The sequence below is a fragment of the Stenella coeruleoalba genome (genome assembly GCF_951394435.1).
Source record: "Stenella coeruleoalba genome assembly, chromosome: 10".
NCBI lineage: Eukaryota > Metazoa > Chordata > Mammalia > Artiodactyla > Delphinidae > Stenella > Stenella coeruleoalba.
In genome coordinates, this window is record NC_137156.1 from 11,102,675 (window position 1) to 11,117,220 (window position 14,546).

Consider the following 14,546-nt stretch of genomic DNA (forward strand, 5'->3'; position numbering starts at 1 on the left):
AGTGTGATGTAATTTTTTAAGTTGACTCCTAACATTTATATTGGCCACATGTTGTGATGGTGGCAATTAAAATTTGAAAAACTTTATAGAAGCTAGGAATGTGTTACTTTATCATATGTTGACTATTTAACATATTATTTAGCATTTTCTCATATCCCACCAAATCTCACTGTGACACTTTCTGCAGGAAAATTGGGAAAAAAGATGGCCCACCAAAGAGATCTCCCCTGCCAAGTTCTACATTACTGTTGGTCTCAGATGAACTGCCTTTTTTTTTTTTAACAATGATTCTTAATTTAGTCAATCATAAGTCTTTATTTATAACCAAAGAAAATCTAAATTGAATAGTTGGCATCATCTCTTCCTCTGTGTTTAGGAATTAAATCTCTACCATTTGGAATCAAATTCTTAATTCCAAAAACATTGGGAGTCTCCAGATGAGCGAAGGCCTCGCCCAGGGACTGTAGAGGGTGATAGAAATTCAACCGAGTCACACGCAGAGCATCTGGCAGCTAAGCCTTTGCTACAGTGGTTGTTCAGTCTTTATTCAAATGGATATGGGCTCTGCAAGCCACTTTGTGTTCTAGAAGAAAAACAGCAGATGCTGATGCACAAGGAGAAAGGGCTGAATTTTTCCTTAAAATTCTGAGCCTCTGAATTCATGGTTTCATCCCCAAACCCCTTCTCCAGGGCCACCCCTGCCAGAACTCTATTCATTAGACTCCATCATTCCAAGTCAGTTCAAATACACAACCCAAATTTCCTGTAATGAGGGGCTTCTGAGACACAAACACTGCACAGCTGCGCTGAGTCTCAAGTTATCATATTATGTTGGCATAACTTTAAATATTAAACAATCTTCCCAGCCTCTGGTTATTGTCACTCACTATGGTAGACATATGTCATATTATCTGCCCCACATTGTTTCTCATTTTCTGACAAGAGCACCCCCTTCTCCTGTAGGTAATTATTCTTCCGCCGCTCCATATAGTGCCGGGGTATCTGGGAGATGATGGCTTCACCAGCACAACCGGCAGAGACCTTCCCTAGATTTTACATGTGGACACTGAGAGAAGAAAATCTTGTTCTTTGCGTGCCATTCACTGCAGCTTCAAAAGCCTGGAGCTCTCTCTGCAGACTTACCCACCCCACAACCAACCCTTGGCCATTTGAAGGTCAACCCAAAAGATAAGTAGAGAGACAGGATGACATCATCTAAATACTTGGAGCCAGGTGGGCCTGAGGCCAGCTCAACCTCTAAACTTCCAAGTTACACTGGCCGTTATAAGACCTTTGGCAACAGCGCCCTTTCTACAACACGTACATTTTTTAGTCCACAGACCCCACTTTTAGGATCCTCAGCTGTTACTCAACACTTCTCCAACCTACCAGGCTGGGTTGAAAACTTTCTTCCCGTGCACCTAAATACAGAACATTGGTCTTTTCTTCTTTTGGTTACATATCCAGCCAATTTTATTTCACAATGGAGTGTTTCTCACCAATTTAGCTGCTATCCTTGGGGATCTGTCCCCCTGGAAAGTTTTAGTGAAACTTTCTTCCCATTAAGGCATTGGGTTCTTGCTTCACTTCCCTGATATAACTGTGTCTAATTATACTCTCTAGATTCTCCCTTCCACTACTTACTCTGCTGTTCTTATTTTCTTTCTTCCTTTGCTGTCTTTTCTTTAACGTCTCCCTAAAGCAGGAGTTCTTAACAAGGTCCATACACTATCCATCAATGGGCTTCCAGGGATTTCTCAAAGTCTCTTGAAATTATATTCAAGTTTTACATGAATATGCACATATACATGTGTTATCAATTGCTGTGTAACAAATTACCCCATAATTTAACAGCTTAAAACAACAAGCACTTACTATCTCGCAGTTTCTGTGGGTCAGAAATCCAGATGTAGCTTAGCTGGGTCCCTCTGCCCCCTCATAACGCAGCAGTCAAGGTGTCAGTCTGGGATCTGAAGACCCTGAAAAAGGAAAATACACTTCTAAGCTCACTCATGATTGCTGACAGGATTGAGTTTCTCATGGTTTGTAAGCTGGGGACCTACCAATTCCTTCCCACAGGGGCAGCTCACAACGTGGCAGCTGGCTTCCCTCAGAACCAGATGAAGAGAATAACAGAGGGCGAGCAAGACAGATGTCACAGTCTTTTGTGATCTAATCTCACTAGTGACATCCCATGTCTTGTGCTGTATTCTATTGATTAGAGGCAAGTTGCTAGGTCCAGCTCATCCTCAAGAGGAGGAGGTTACACAATGATGTGACAGTCAGGAGGTGGGGATCATTGGAGGCCGTCTTAGAGACTCCTGCCATAGTATACTGTGGCAAGGAAGATAATCCACATCTTTCAGCATATTTTTTTTTTTCTGAATCAACATTTGTATTCTCTCTTTATTTCTGTCTCAACCATCAGTTTTACCCAGAGTCTTCTACATTTTCACAGAGTCACTAGAAATCATCTCTCTGAAACATGCTGGACTCAGCCCCCCTTTCACAACAGTCGTTATACCCCCTTTTCTTAAATTTTTATGATGCAAATAATCTATGTTGTCACCCATCCCCATCACACACACTCACACACCCACACACACACGCTTTAGTCCAAGGTCACTTGATGAGCAGTGGAGTGTTTTGATCACACAGGACAAGAACCCTATCTTGTAGAACACTGGTTCTTATACTCAGACTCCTTTACACTCTTAAAAATTACACTCTTAAAAATTATCAAGGCCCCAAAGAGCTTTTGTTTATTTAGGTTATATCTATTCATAATGTACTGTGTTAGAAATGAAAACTGAGAATTTTAAAATATATGTTTATTCTTTTAAAAATAATAAGCCCATTATATGCTGATAAATATTTTTATGAAAAGTAAAAATACTCTGTTTTTCTAAAACAAAAAAATATAAAGAGTGACAATGTTTTACATTTTTAGAAATCTCTTTAATGTCTGGCTTAGTAGAAGACAGTTGGATTCTCTTATCTGCCTCTGTACTCATACTTTACAAATATGTTGTTTTGGTGTAGGTATATGAAGAAAATCTGGCCTCATACAGTCATATAGACATGTCAGTGTGAAAAGGAGTATTTATGTAATTGTAGATTTTTTTTTAATACTAAACCAAAACTTGTCAATGATAGTTTCTTAAAGATTATAGAATGTGAAATCTGAAACTCTAGCAATGACTTCTTTTCACATTCCGCTACATTAATATCCATTAAAATCTTACACTTAAAATGGACTTTTTATCAATACATGATTTATCATGCACTGGCCATTTGAAAAAAATATATCGTATTCACTGAGCTACACAGACCTCCCAAGTGTTGGCACGTTTTGTTACAAAATATCAAAAAATCACAACTGTAAATATCACGACCAATCTCATGAGTCTTCAGGTATTGGAAAGCAGACAAGTTGCTTCATGGTGAAGAATACGAGTTTTCCAGAATTCTAAATTTCACCAAATTTTATAATTGGCTATAAACACCGTCAGTTATTTTCCTTGAAGTAACGGGCCCATTTCATTCACTTTTGAGAAAATATCTGCCTAATACCCAAGTCTAAATAGTCATAGTTCATCTGTCAGTTGTTCTTTCAAATCAAAATCGTGTTCCATGAAAAAAATGGGCTAGTTCAACTGAAAATGAGAGCTTTTCCTTGAGACAACCATTGTACTTGATACACAGCAGAATGCTTGATTCATACATTCTGTTTTGTCACATAGAATAGTACAAAGATGTAAAGTGGTGAGATTTAACACAAGTAATAAGTTTTACTGCTTTATTAAGGTTACTTTTGAGCGACACTGGCTTTTCTTTCCTCGGCCAGTGTGGGGAAGTATACAACCACCACCAGTGCAGTCTGGAGCCACTGCCTGGAACTGTCTGAAGACACCAGCATTTTACCTACCATTGCTTTTGCGTCAACAGTGCAAATGTCAATATATTGAAAAGAGCAAATAACATCTTAGTATTATTATGGAAATAGTTCTGACATCATGAACACATTCAAAGTGACTTGGCAACCCCCAGGGATGCATGCACTATACCTTGAAAACCATTGTTACAGACGGTTTTATATTGCTTTTTAATCCTAACACTCATTATTACAGTGAAGGAGGCGAATGTGATATACTGTGTACTCACTTCTGCTTGTCTAGATCTGATGGGAGAAGGCAGTCCTATAATAAAATTACCCTTTTGATTTACTGAGCATGACCCATCCAATATTTCCCAAATGTCACTAATTCACAAGTTTTGTCAGAGAAACCTAGTCATTTTTTAAACTTAAATATTTAAAAGAACCTTTTATCCAGCTGAAAACAAGTATGCTATCTTAGCACAAATAGAAGAAATATAATACCTTTAAAGTAAATATATAAGGACTCAAATTTTTGAAGAACCTTTCATCGAGAGAATTACCTAAAATCATTCCAGGTACCAGCACTGAGAGCTCACTTTTGAAAAGATGGCAATAATCCCTTCCTACCTTTGAGCTCTTTCACTTTGCCAAATTCCATTATATGCAAATTTATTTCCATATTTCTTTTAGATTTTTATATCTACAGATTGCAAATCCCTCCTGTTGGGGATAATTTTTAAAAAGGAAACTGGGGATTGGGAAAAAAGAAAAGGGAGGTAGAACAGATGGCAGCAAAGGAATAGAAGTTAGGGCACGAAGCTCTGGGTGAGATAAAGGGAGAGCAGCACAGGAGGAGGGTGGAGCCTCTGCGTTGCCCTCTCAGGTCTGGTGCGGCATGGAGGTGAGGCGGATGTAATCGGGACTCTGCTAAAATGTTCTTCCATGTGATGAGAGCTGAGCTCTGGCATTGGAAACCAAAAATGCCTACCCAGCTGTGTTAAGTAAAATTTGCTGCAAAATTTTTCCATCTGAAAAATCCAAGCACTTTTGTGTCTACGAGACCAAGGCTGGATTCGGGACATGAGAATAACCAAATCTAAGTTATAAAATCAGAAGGGCATTGAGTATTTGGAAGAAAGGAAAGTGTAGGTACCCATGCGTGCACACACACATACACATACACGTTGTCTCTTGGTGTGCACATGTTCGGCAGTGAATCAAAATAAAGTTGAAAGCATCTTGTAAATGTGGGGAGAAGAGACCATGCAAAGTCGCCTTTGAGCAAAAGAGTGTAAATGGAAATTAATAGTATAATGTCCATCATAACCCATTCAAGTTGTGAAAATGCCTTTCATGTGTTTATTTCTCCTGCTATCTTTATTGTTTAGTGTCAACAAATATTTCATAAAGTATTTATGAGGACTTTTATTGGCTCACTTGTTATCTTGGTTCTTAAAAACTGTCTTTGCCCGGCTTCCCTGGTGGCGCAGTGGTTGAGAGTCCGCCTGCCGATGTGGGGGACACGGGTTCGTGCCCCGGTCTGGGAAGATCCCACATGCCGCGGAGCTGCTGGGCCCGTGAGCCATGGCCACTGAGCCTGCGCGTCCGGAGCCTGTGCTCCGGAACGGGAGAGGCCACAACAGTGAGAAGCCCGCGTACTGCAAAAAAAAAACCAAAAAACAAAAAAACTGTCTTTGCCGTAAGGCAGTGCTTTCAGGTTCACTGGAATATATTAGGGCTGATGGCTGGGAAAGGTCCTGAGCTCCGTTGCCTTTTCTTCTATGAGAACGTCTCTGCTTTGACCTAGTTTGCATGTTAGTCTTCCCCCTAAGATTTCATCTGAAGAAAGGGCTCTGGTGCTATAAAAGACACATTTTTAAGCAAGAAAGCCAATGTCATAATGCCTAAAGTCTCTTGAAAATGAAGAAACACTACATGCCAAAAATATATGTGAAATAACATACAGAGACGTGAACAGGCACGTCAGAAGGAGGTCACCCAAAGAGCCAACAGGCATACACCAAGTGCTCAACTCCATGAGACATCAGGAATACACAAATCAAAACCACAGAAACCATGCCACTGCACACCCACCTGCTAAATTAAAAAGATGACGATACTAAATTGCTGGCAAGAGAATGGGAAAATGGGAACTTTCACTGAATGCTGGTGGGTGTGCAAATAGGACAACAAATCAGAAAAGAGCAGTATCCACCAAAGCTGAGAATGCATGTACCCAGCAATCCTGCATTTGTATTCCTACAAGTGTATGCCCAATGCAAGGCCCTGGCAAAAACTGGAAAGAAACAAAGGCCATCAACAGTAAGGCAGACAGTTAAATACTGGCATATTCATACAGTGGAAAACTGGACAGCAATGAAAAGGAATGAACTGCTGCCATATATAACAGCAGCGAAGAAAAGCAGCTAAGCATAAAAGAGAGCATGTTGTATGATTCCATTTATATAATGTTCAAAAGCAGGCAAAACTATAGGAATGGACATCAGGATAAGAGTCATCTTTGTAGGGAAGGGTCTGGGGTGCACATGGCGGGGGTTTGGTGTACTGGCAGTGTTGTTTCTTAATCTGGGGGTTGTCACCCAAGTTTGTTCCCTTTGTGAAAATACATCAAGATGTATATACTCTAGACATCTTTGTGGCTTGTGCCCTCGAGTTGTTGTATTTTAATAAGAAATTTACTTGAGAGAAAAATATGAAATGTCCTTTTCAATTATGTAGAATTTGAGGGTCCTTTCCTGTCTCGGTATTTCTGTGAGCCCTCCCACCACCCACATCCTCATCCCACACTTTTTTTTTTTTTTAGTTTTCTTTTCTAGATTCTGGACCGATTTAAACTTAGCTATTTTTCAACAAGGTATGTTATAAAGGATTGTTACTCTAAAAGCAGAAGAGCATACTCTCCTCATCCTTGTACACCTGCCCTGAAAAGGTGGATTAATACACTAATTCAGTACATGTGTTTGAGCACTTACCTGGGCCAGGCACTGAGCTTGGCTCTGGAAAGGCACGGGTGAACGGGGCAGACACAGTGCTGGCCTGGGGGACTTTACTGTCTAACAGGGGAAATCTGCCGTTAAAAGCAGTTGTCAGAGAGTGTGTTAAATGCTGTGGTGAGTGAAGGTCAGGTGCTAGGGGGCCACACAGCAGGGCTCATGTCTCTTCTCATGTCTCTGGGACCACATTTCTCTCCCCTAATTGGAAGGCCAGTTGTACCTACCGCTAGTACCCCAGAGTGTGCTTCCTGTCGTTAACCTGTCACCTCTAATTAAGCACGGGGAATTGGTTTGATTGTGTATCTCCTGTTGGATTTAATTCTGGGCAAGAATTAGACCCTTTAAAATACCTGATGAGGGGAGGAAGGAGGAAGTTGGAAGGAACATCCATAAAGAAAGAGACTTTTCAGCAGAAAAGACGGGGGGCCATTGCTGAGACGCAAACAGAAGCAAGAAGCATCTCTGCTGCAGAAAGTCAGAGGGCAGCAGCCTGAGGATGGTGGCCAATGGTCGTCTCCCAGAGCTTGGGTCTGTAGGCACTCAGGACCTGTAGAAGGAAGGTTCTAGAACCACCTGCCTGACTAAATTCAAATAAGAAAAAAATTACTCTGACTTAACTTTTCTACTAAGGAAACCAGGATATGCTTGGGGAGAGAAGAGGGTCACTCCAGAAACATGCCTACAGCATTAGAAACCTCCTGACACCTCACCGGCTGCAGCTAATGTCTTGACATCTTCCTACCATAGGGATTTAAGAGACAGCGCAGGGCTCACCTGATAAGGTACGTGTAAAGACCTTGCACAATGCCAGGATTCCCAGCAGCAAAACACTAACAGCTTAAGCTCCAGGAGAGACAAAAATGGGGATGTAGGAGGAGGGGGGAGAGGGAGGAAGGAGAGAGTGAGATTGCTTGCCACAGCAAGAAGGCATCAGAATGCTGAGAAATAAAGGGAAGGGAAAGGTGATGGGAGGCGAAAAGTGATGCTGCCTTCATTTCTTAAATTACCAGGGAATGAGCCTAATTACAGTTCTCCATCTGGTAACCTAGCTAGAACATTCTCTAACCAGCAGGGACCCCATCAAGCTGGGACTATTGTGGTTATTATTATTATTTACTGCGTGGTAATACTCAAATACCTAAATTACACAACTAATCCCCTTAACTGCCACGTTCTTTTTGTTTGTTTGGTTGTTTTTTTTGTGGTTTTTTTTTGCAGTACGCGGGCCACTCACTGTTGTGGCCTCTCCCGTTGCGGAGCACAGGCTCCGGACGCCCAGGCTCAGCGGCCATGGCTCACGGGCACAGCCGCTCCGCGGCATGTGGGATCTTCCTAGACCGGGGCACGAACCCGTGTCCCCTGCATCGGCAGGCGGACTCTCAACCACTGCGCCACCAGGGAAGCCCTGCCACATTCTAAATAAATGCTTTCCAGAATACCATCTCTCGTTATCAGAGTTTACAACTAATTATATAGTACCCCAGGTCCACCTACCTCTTTATCATAATATTCAAAGCAATTACATTTTTTAAAATACCCAAACTCTAGGCATCATGTCTTCCCATGTAATAGAAATGTAAGTTCCTCCAAAGATTCTCTGAGTTGTGGTTCCTGCCTTTGCATTGATCCTCTGTCACGAGCAGCATGAATGCTGGTCCCCTAACGAGCAGTACACGCCTCGGAAGGCAGGTGCCTGTGTGGCACATTAACCCCACTTTGCAGTTCCGGAGGCTGCAGCCCCGAGACCCGTTCTCCAGTGCAGGCGCCCGTGCTTCCATCAGCTTCCTACGGCAGGATCTGTATTTATAATTCATGCTTCTCCTTTGGTTTCCTTTCCAGGTCTCTCTGGGCTGGTGCTTAAGCAAAATCTCTACCCACGCCAGGCACGTGTTAGTCCTTCCTCAGTTAATAATTAATAGCAATGATCATAATGATCACGTTTTTAGAGAATGGTTATCTTCTGTCCTTCATCTAAGGGTCACTTCTTCCTTTGCTTCAAGGGGTGCTCCTGAGGCACAGACGCGACTCAGACATCCCCAAACATCAGTGGCTGAATTTTATGTTGCAGTTAACAAAAAAACCCAGAGAGCTTATAGTGGAAATGTGTTATTTTGCCATCAGAATCCGATCTATCCTTCATGAAGCAACAATGTTACATTTTGCTTTGAGGGAATGCTCTTCCCTATTCCCCACCGGACTCTCAGCTCTTGTCCTCAGTTGAACACGAGTCTGTCCTCAGGCTACATGAATGGAAACCACCACCCAGATTAAGCCAACAAGCCTAGTCTGTATCCTCGCTACGCCAAGTATGGTCCTTGGATCAGCAGTTTCAGCATCACCTGGGAGCTTATTAAAAATGCAGAATCTCAGGTTCTCACCTGAGACCTTCTGAGTCAGCATCTGCCTTTTAACAAAATTCCCAGATGATTCATATGCACGTTAAAGTGTGAGGGGCTGGGGTCAACACCCCCTTCACAGTAATTGTCTCAGGGATGACACATTAGGCCAATTAGGACCAAGGGGATCCAATTCCCAAACTTTTGTTATTAGTCAGGAAAGTAGCTTCTCACGGTGACTGTATTTGAACCTACAAGTGTGTATCTTCCAGTTGCTGGCAGCGCTCTTGCAAGCAGTAAGGGAGAGAATGAATGAAAATCAAGCCCACCCAAAGGAAGAGAGAGTGACCAACTAGACCCTCAATGACATGACGGAGCCTGTCTTGACCTGTGCTAAAGGGCACATCTGTAACAAGACTGTTTGGATACCTGAGACACACACCTGTTTTTTTTTGTTTTTGGGGGGTTTTTTTTGGTAATAAAGGAAATACAAATTTGGCTTTCTGTCACTTGCAACCAAAAGAATCCTAAATGATTCAGGGCCCAGCTCCCAAAAGAATTTATCCTCTGCCCAATCACCAGGGCAGGCAGTTTCTGACATTCTAAAGGCAAGTCGAAGCTTGTTTTTTTTTAACCTGGCCTTTCAAAACACCTCCTAGGTGAGGCCTTTAAAATACGCACCACCACACTGGAAGGAAAAATCCACAGGCCAAAGGCTACCAAACTGCTTAAAGGTTTCCTTTCTGCTTTTAATATACTAGATGCGACCCCTGCTTCCCCTTCTTCTCTTAGAGATGAAAGACTTCTTGGAAATGCAGGCACGCAGCTGTCAGCTGGAAATGACAGCCAGGCTGGAGAAGGTTAATGCTGTCATCAAAGATGTCCATCTTCTAAGTTGGTTAAATGGACTTTTCTGGTTCGCCTGACGCTCGTTCTTTTCCCAGACTGCCCAGCAACTCAGTGAAGTGTTGTTGCAATTTAGGTGCCTTTGCCCAAGTACTTTGGGCATCCAGTTTTCCCATGTGTCCCAGGTTTAGCAAAACCCAACCAAAGATGGGCCCAGCATAAGCCAGAGGAGGCAGGTCAGGACAGACACTTCCTCTGCAGGAACAAAGAGAAAGGGACACTAGAGTGTCTGTCAGAGAAAACTTGCTCCAAAAACGAAGGTCCCAACTGCTTGCTTCCACTCACTCCATCAACCTCCCAATCCTGCCAGCGCTTCGCAAACAGTAGCCCACATGCCACGTGTCTCAGCATGGCCTGGGGTGAGCCTTACCGCTGTGGGCCCCCGGGCCTCATGACTCCTTCTCCAGACTGTTTGAGCCCCGAATTAATTATTTCACTGGAGCTGGAATTGATGTGCTTAAATAAAGGTCCTTTCTGACTCTGAAATTCAATGACCCTGTCAAGACAAAAGGATAAGACCGTCGCTGAGAGGCGGGTGTTAAAAGCGCACGGTCAACCTGATGAGAAAGACTTGCCAGGATGGGAAGAGGGAAAAGTAGTCTTGAGTCAAGTACACGGATTAGTTGATTCAGTGAGCTAATCACACAGCCTTGCAGTGAACGAAACACAGAGCCAGGAGGTTTTATGGGATATTGAGGTGTGAGTGTGGAACTGGAGAAAAAGCAAAAAGTGACTGAAAGAAAACAAAAGGAGAGGCTCCATGCAACTCTCATGGCAGCTCCTTACCTCACCAAAGCTCAGACACTCCAAGAAAAATCAAGTACCTCCCTAGACAAGTCAGCAGGGTTTATGAAACATCTTCAAATGCAGGAGACTCTAAAACCTACTGGCAGACTGTCCCAAACATTTTGGGGCATTTTTGCTTTGTATTTTGGAAGAATTCCCAGATAATATTAGTTTTAAAATTAGATTTGTTTCTAAGATATGCTTAAACAACTTAACCTTTTACCTGGGCCAGCATGAGAAGATCAGAGCACAAACACTCATTTATTCTATTGGGAGAGCCATCCTCCTCTCTGTTCTGCTGTTCCTCTCAACACAGCTCTGCTCTGAGAAATGGCCGGAATGTACAGATTGGGAACACGTGGGTTTATCTCCCTAAGATGACGCTGCCAGTGTTCTACGTGAGGCAGGCAGCTCTTCGTGTGCCAAGAGCAGCCAGATGAGAATCAGAAAGCCCTGTTCCCTCACTCTTCAGCAAATGTGACAAGAACAGTATATTAGTGTCCTATTACTGCTGGAACAAACTACCACAAACTTAATGACTTAAAACAACAGAAATTCATTCTCTTAGAGTTCTGGGGCCAGAAGCCTAAAAGGAACCTTGTGGGGCTAAAGTGAAGGTATGGTCAGGGCTAGAGCCTTCTGGAGGCTCCAGGGGAGAATCTGTTCCTGTCTCTTCCAGCTTCCTTTGGCTGCCAGCATTTCTTTGCTTGTGGCCACATCACCCCAATCTCTGACACCATCTTCACATTGACTTCTCCTCTCCGGCAGTCAAATGTCTCTGCCTCCCTCTTATAAGGACACTTGTGATTTCTGTTGACCCTTGAACAACACAGACTTGAACTGAGTGGGTCCCCTTATACACACATTTTTCTCCCATAAATACTACAGTACTAACGATAAGAGGTTGGTTGAAGCCACGATGTGGAACCACAGATACAGAGGGCCAACTATGGGACTTGAGCACCTATGGATTTGGGAATCCAAGATGGGTCCTAGAACCAGTCCCTCATGGATACTGAAAAGATGACTGTACTTTTGGGGCCAACTCAGACAATCCAGGGTGATCTCCCCATCTCAAGGTCCTAAGTGGAATCACATCTTCAAAATTTCTTTTTCCATGTACGATAATATTGACAGGTTCTGGGGGTTAGAATGTAGCTATCTTTGGGGGCCATTATTCAGTCTACCACAACGAGATTTGATAGCTGAAAAATGAGCTTGCTGGGGCTGGGGAAAATACAGTGTCGGAACTTTCTGAAATCCAAGAGCTTGCCCCTCTGTGACCTAGAAGAGCACATTCAGGCAGCTACACAGGCTCCATCTCATCTCACAGAGCTGGAACATTTTAACTCTCAGAGTCACATACATGAAGGTGACAATGGTTGTAGCTTGGAAACAATTCCCCCCCCCTCCACCTCGCCATTCACTTGTACTGGCCATGTTACACCTTTAGTTTCTTCTGGACACACCTGACCTGGGTGAAAGAAGAACAGAGTTTATGAGCTTACTTTACGAATCAGTTGAAGACACTTCCAAATCAAAACAAGCTGACTCGAAATTTCTTCCACTGCTGCTTATTTTCTGAGATGGAGCCTGGTTTGACAGGAGTTCCAACAAGGGATAAAGGCGGAAAAATCTGCTTCACAAGTTTTCAGTGGATGCCGAGAGATGCGTCTTTTTATGTGCATGAAAGGGATGGCTTAAGACAGTCTGACTTTGTGGCCAGAGCAGGCATTTAATTATGGGGTTTTATGTCTTTTTATGTTTGCCTGGGAGAAGAATTCTTTGTAAATCAATGACATTAGCCATATGAAAAAATTACTGATTCTTTGAACTGAATTCCCACAAAGTAAAACAGAATCCAGTCTAAACACATTTTCTGACATCCTGACATCGTTTTACGACTGCACCATGTTGAAAACTTCAGCTGGTGTTCAGGCGGTCTATTCCTCGCTGCCTCGTGATCTCAAAACCACAGGTCAATGTAGGAGCTGAAACCATTTAAGTCTTGTAGGATGAAGTTCCCTAAGCCCCAACATTTCCCATTTCTCACGTCATTGCTGCCACTCCCTCTGGCTCTGGAATGCACTGGTTCCCAAATACTTTACCCCAGAGGATCTTCCTGCTAAATGTTGTAGATTACCCTGAGCACTGACAGCCAATAGGTATCCCTTCCTTCCCTCCTCCATCGAACCTAGACCTCCCTGCAGGTACTTTTTAAAGTCTCAATGTATTCTCTGCTTCTTTTCCTCTGTCTCTCAGAAAGCTAGACCTTGCTTCAACCTCTCTTCTATTCTAGATCTTTCTCCCTCAGCAAAAACTTCTAGGCCTGGGATATTTATTTACACAATCAAATAGCTGTACGTGGTGCCAGAATCCCACCCTGTAGAGTTGATTTTTTTTTTTAACAGCAGCTTTTGGACATTCAAACATTTGGAGAAAGTTAGAATAGAAAAAGCCCAGAGGTAGCAATAATCCCTTTGAGGTACCGACAAGTAAAAAGTGCATCTATTTGGTTGAAGAGGAGCCATGGATTTCCAGCAAGACCAGTTTCAGCTAGAGGCTAATAAACAATTCTGCAATTTATACTACTACATAGAAGGGCAATGTGAGGAGAGCGAATTGGAGAAACAAAGTCCATTCCTCAAAATTCCGTGACCTTAAGCACAAAGTTGCTCCAGAACTGCCCCAGCAGTCTGAAAGGCAAACAACATGGTTACTTTTTTTTTAAGTCTATAAATGTGCTTTACCTGCCAGCAGAGCTGTTAGAATTTAATAGGCTCATACCGAAGCTCAGGTGTTTTGAAACACCTATTACAAGGGTTGTTTTCAAAACGGACTTTTGCCCAATCAAAGGCAAGGGAAATTAACCCTGTAAGAGAAACAGGAAATTGACTGCATGGATTTGACTTTAGTGACATAGGCTAGAAGGCTCTGAGTTGATGTACACATCCTTTAATGGAACTCGATCTCCGCAGGTCTGTTGGCTGTGTACAGAGAAATACTTTGTTCGGACCTCCATATGACACCACTAAGTGGAGACCCAGATCATGAGGGACACCAGAGGAGACCCATCACCTGGTCCCCCTTTCATAGTCACACCTGGTCTGTGTGTGGAATGGTCACTATTATGGAGGCACATATGGTGGCCTTGAGGCCAACAATGAATGTTCACAACAACCTTGTGGGTTGGTACTGTTATAATTATTCCTATTTACAAACAAGGAAGTTGAGGCTTAGAGAATCCAAGCTCTTGCCCAGTCACAGTCAGAAAGTAACAGAGTTGGGGTTTGAGCCCAGGGCTGTCTGCCTCAGGAGACATAACCTCTGAGCACCATTCACCGGTAAATGTCTAAGGATGGTTGGACCGTGGGATTGCTGAGGTACCTGCTGGCCATTTCTCCCTGATTCTTCTGATTTGTTAACAATTTCTCCCTCCAAAATGTTGTGTTTTCTGTGCCATTTCTGTACTGCAAAGCACAATCTCATCCCCCCCTCACCCCGCTCTTCCTCACCGGATACCACCCTCTGACCTTAAGGTGAAGCATCGATGCAGAAACAAGCCCAGTGCTCAAAGCATGGAAGATAATAAAGGCCCCAATGACTGCTGTGCTCTTCTTTGCC

At 43.0% G+C, this 14,546-nt stretch overlaps 1 long non-coding RNA gene across 1 annotated transcript in view; it reads right to left on the reverse strand.

Annotated features, from left to right (window-relative positions):
* LOC307193301 overlaps nucleotides 1–14,546 on the reverse strand; it is a 386,923-nt gene that overhangs the window by 192,610 nt on the left and 179,767 nt on the right. The window contains exon 4 of the long non-coding RNA XR_013830291.1: nucleotides 1,876–1,979. This is a non-coding gene — a long non-coding RNA (uncharacterized lncRNA). The remainder of the gene's footprint in view (nucleotides 1–1,875; nucleotides 1,980–14,546) is intronic.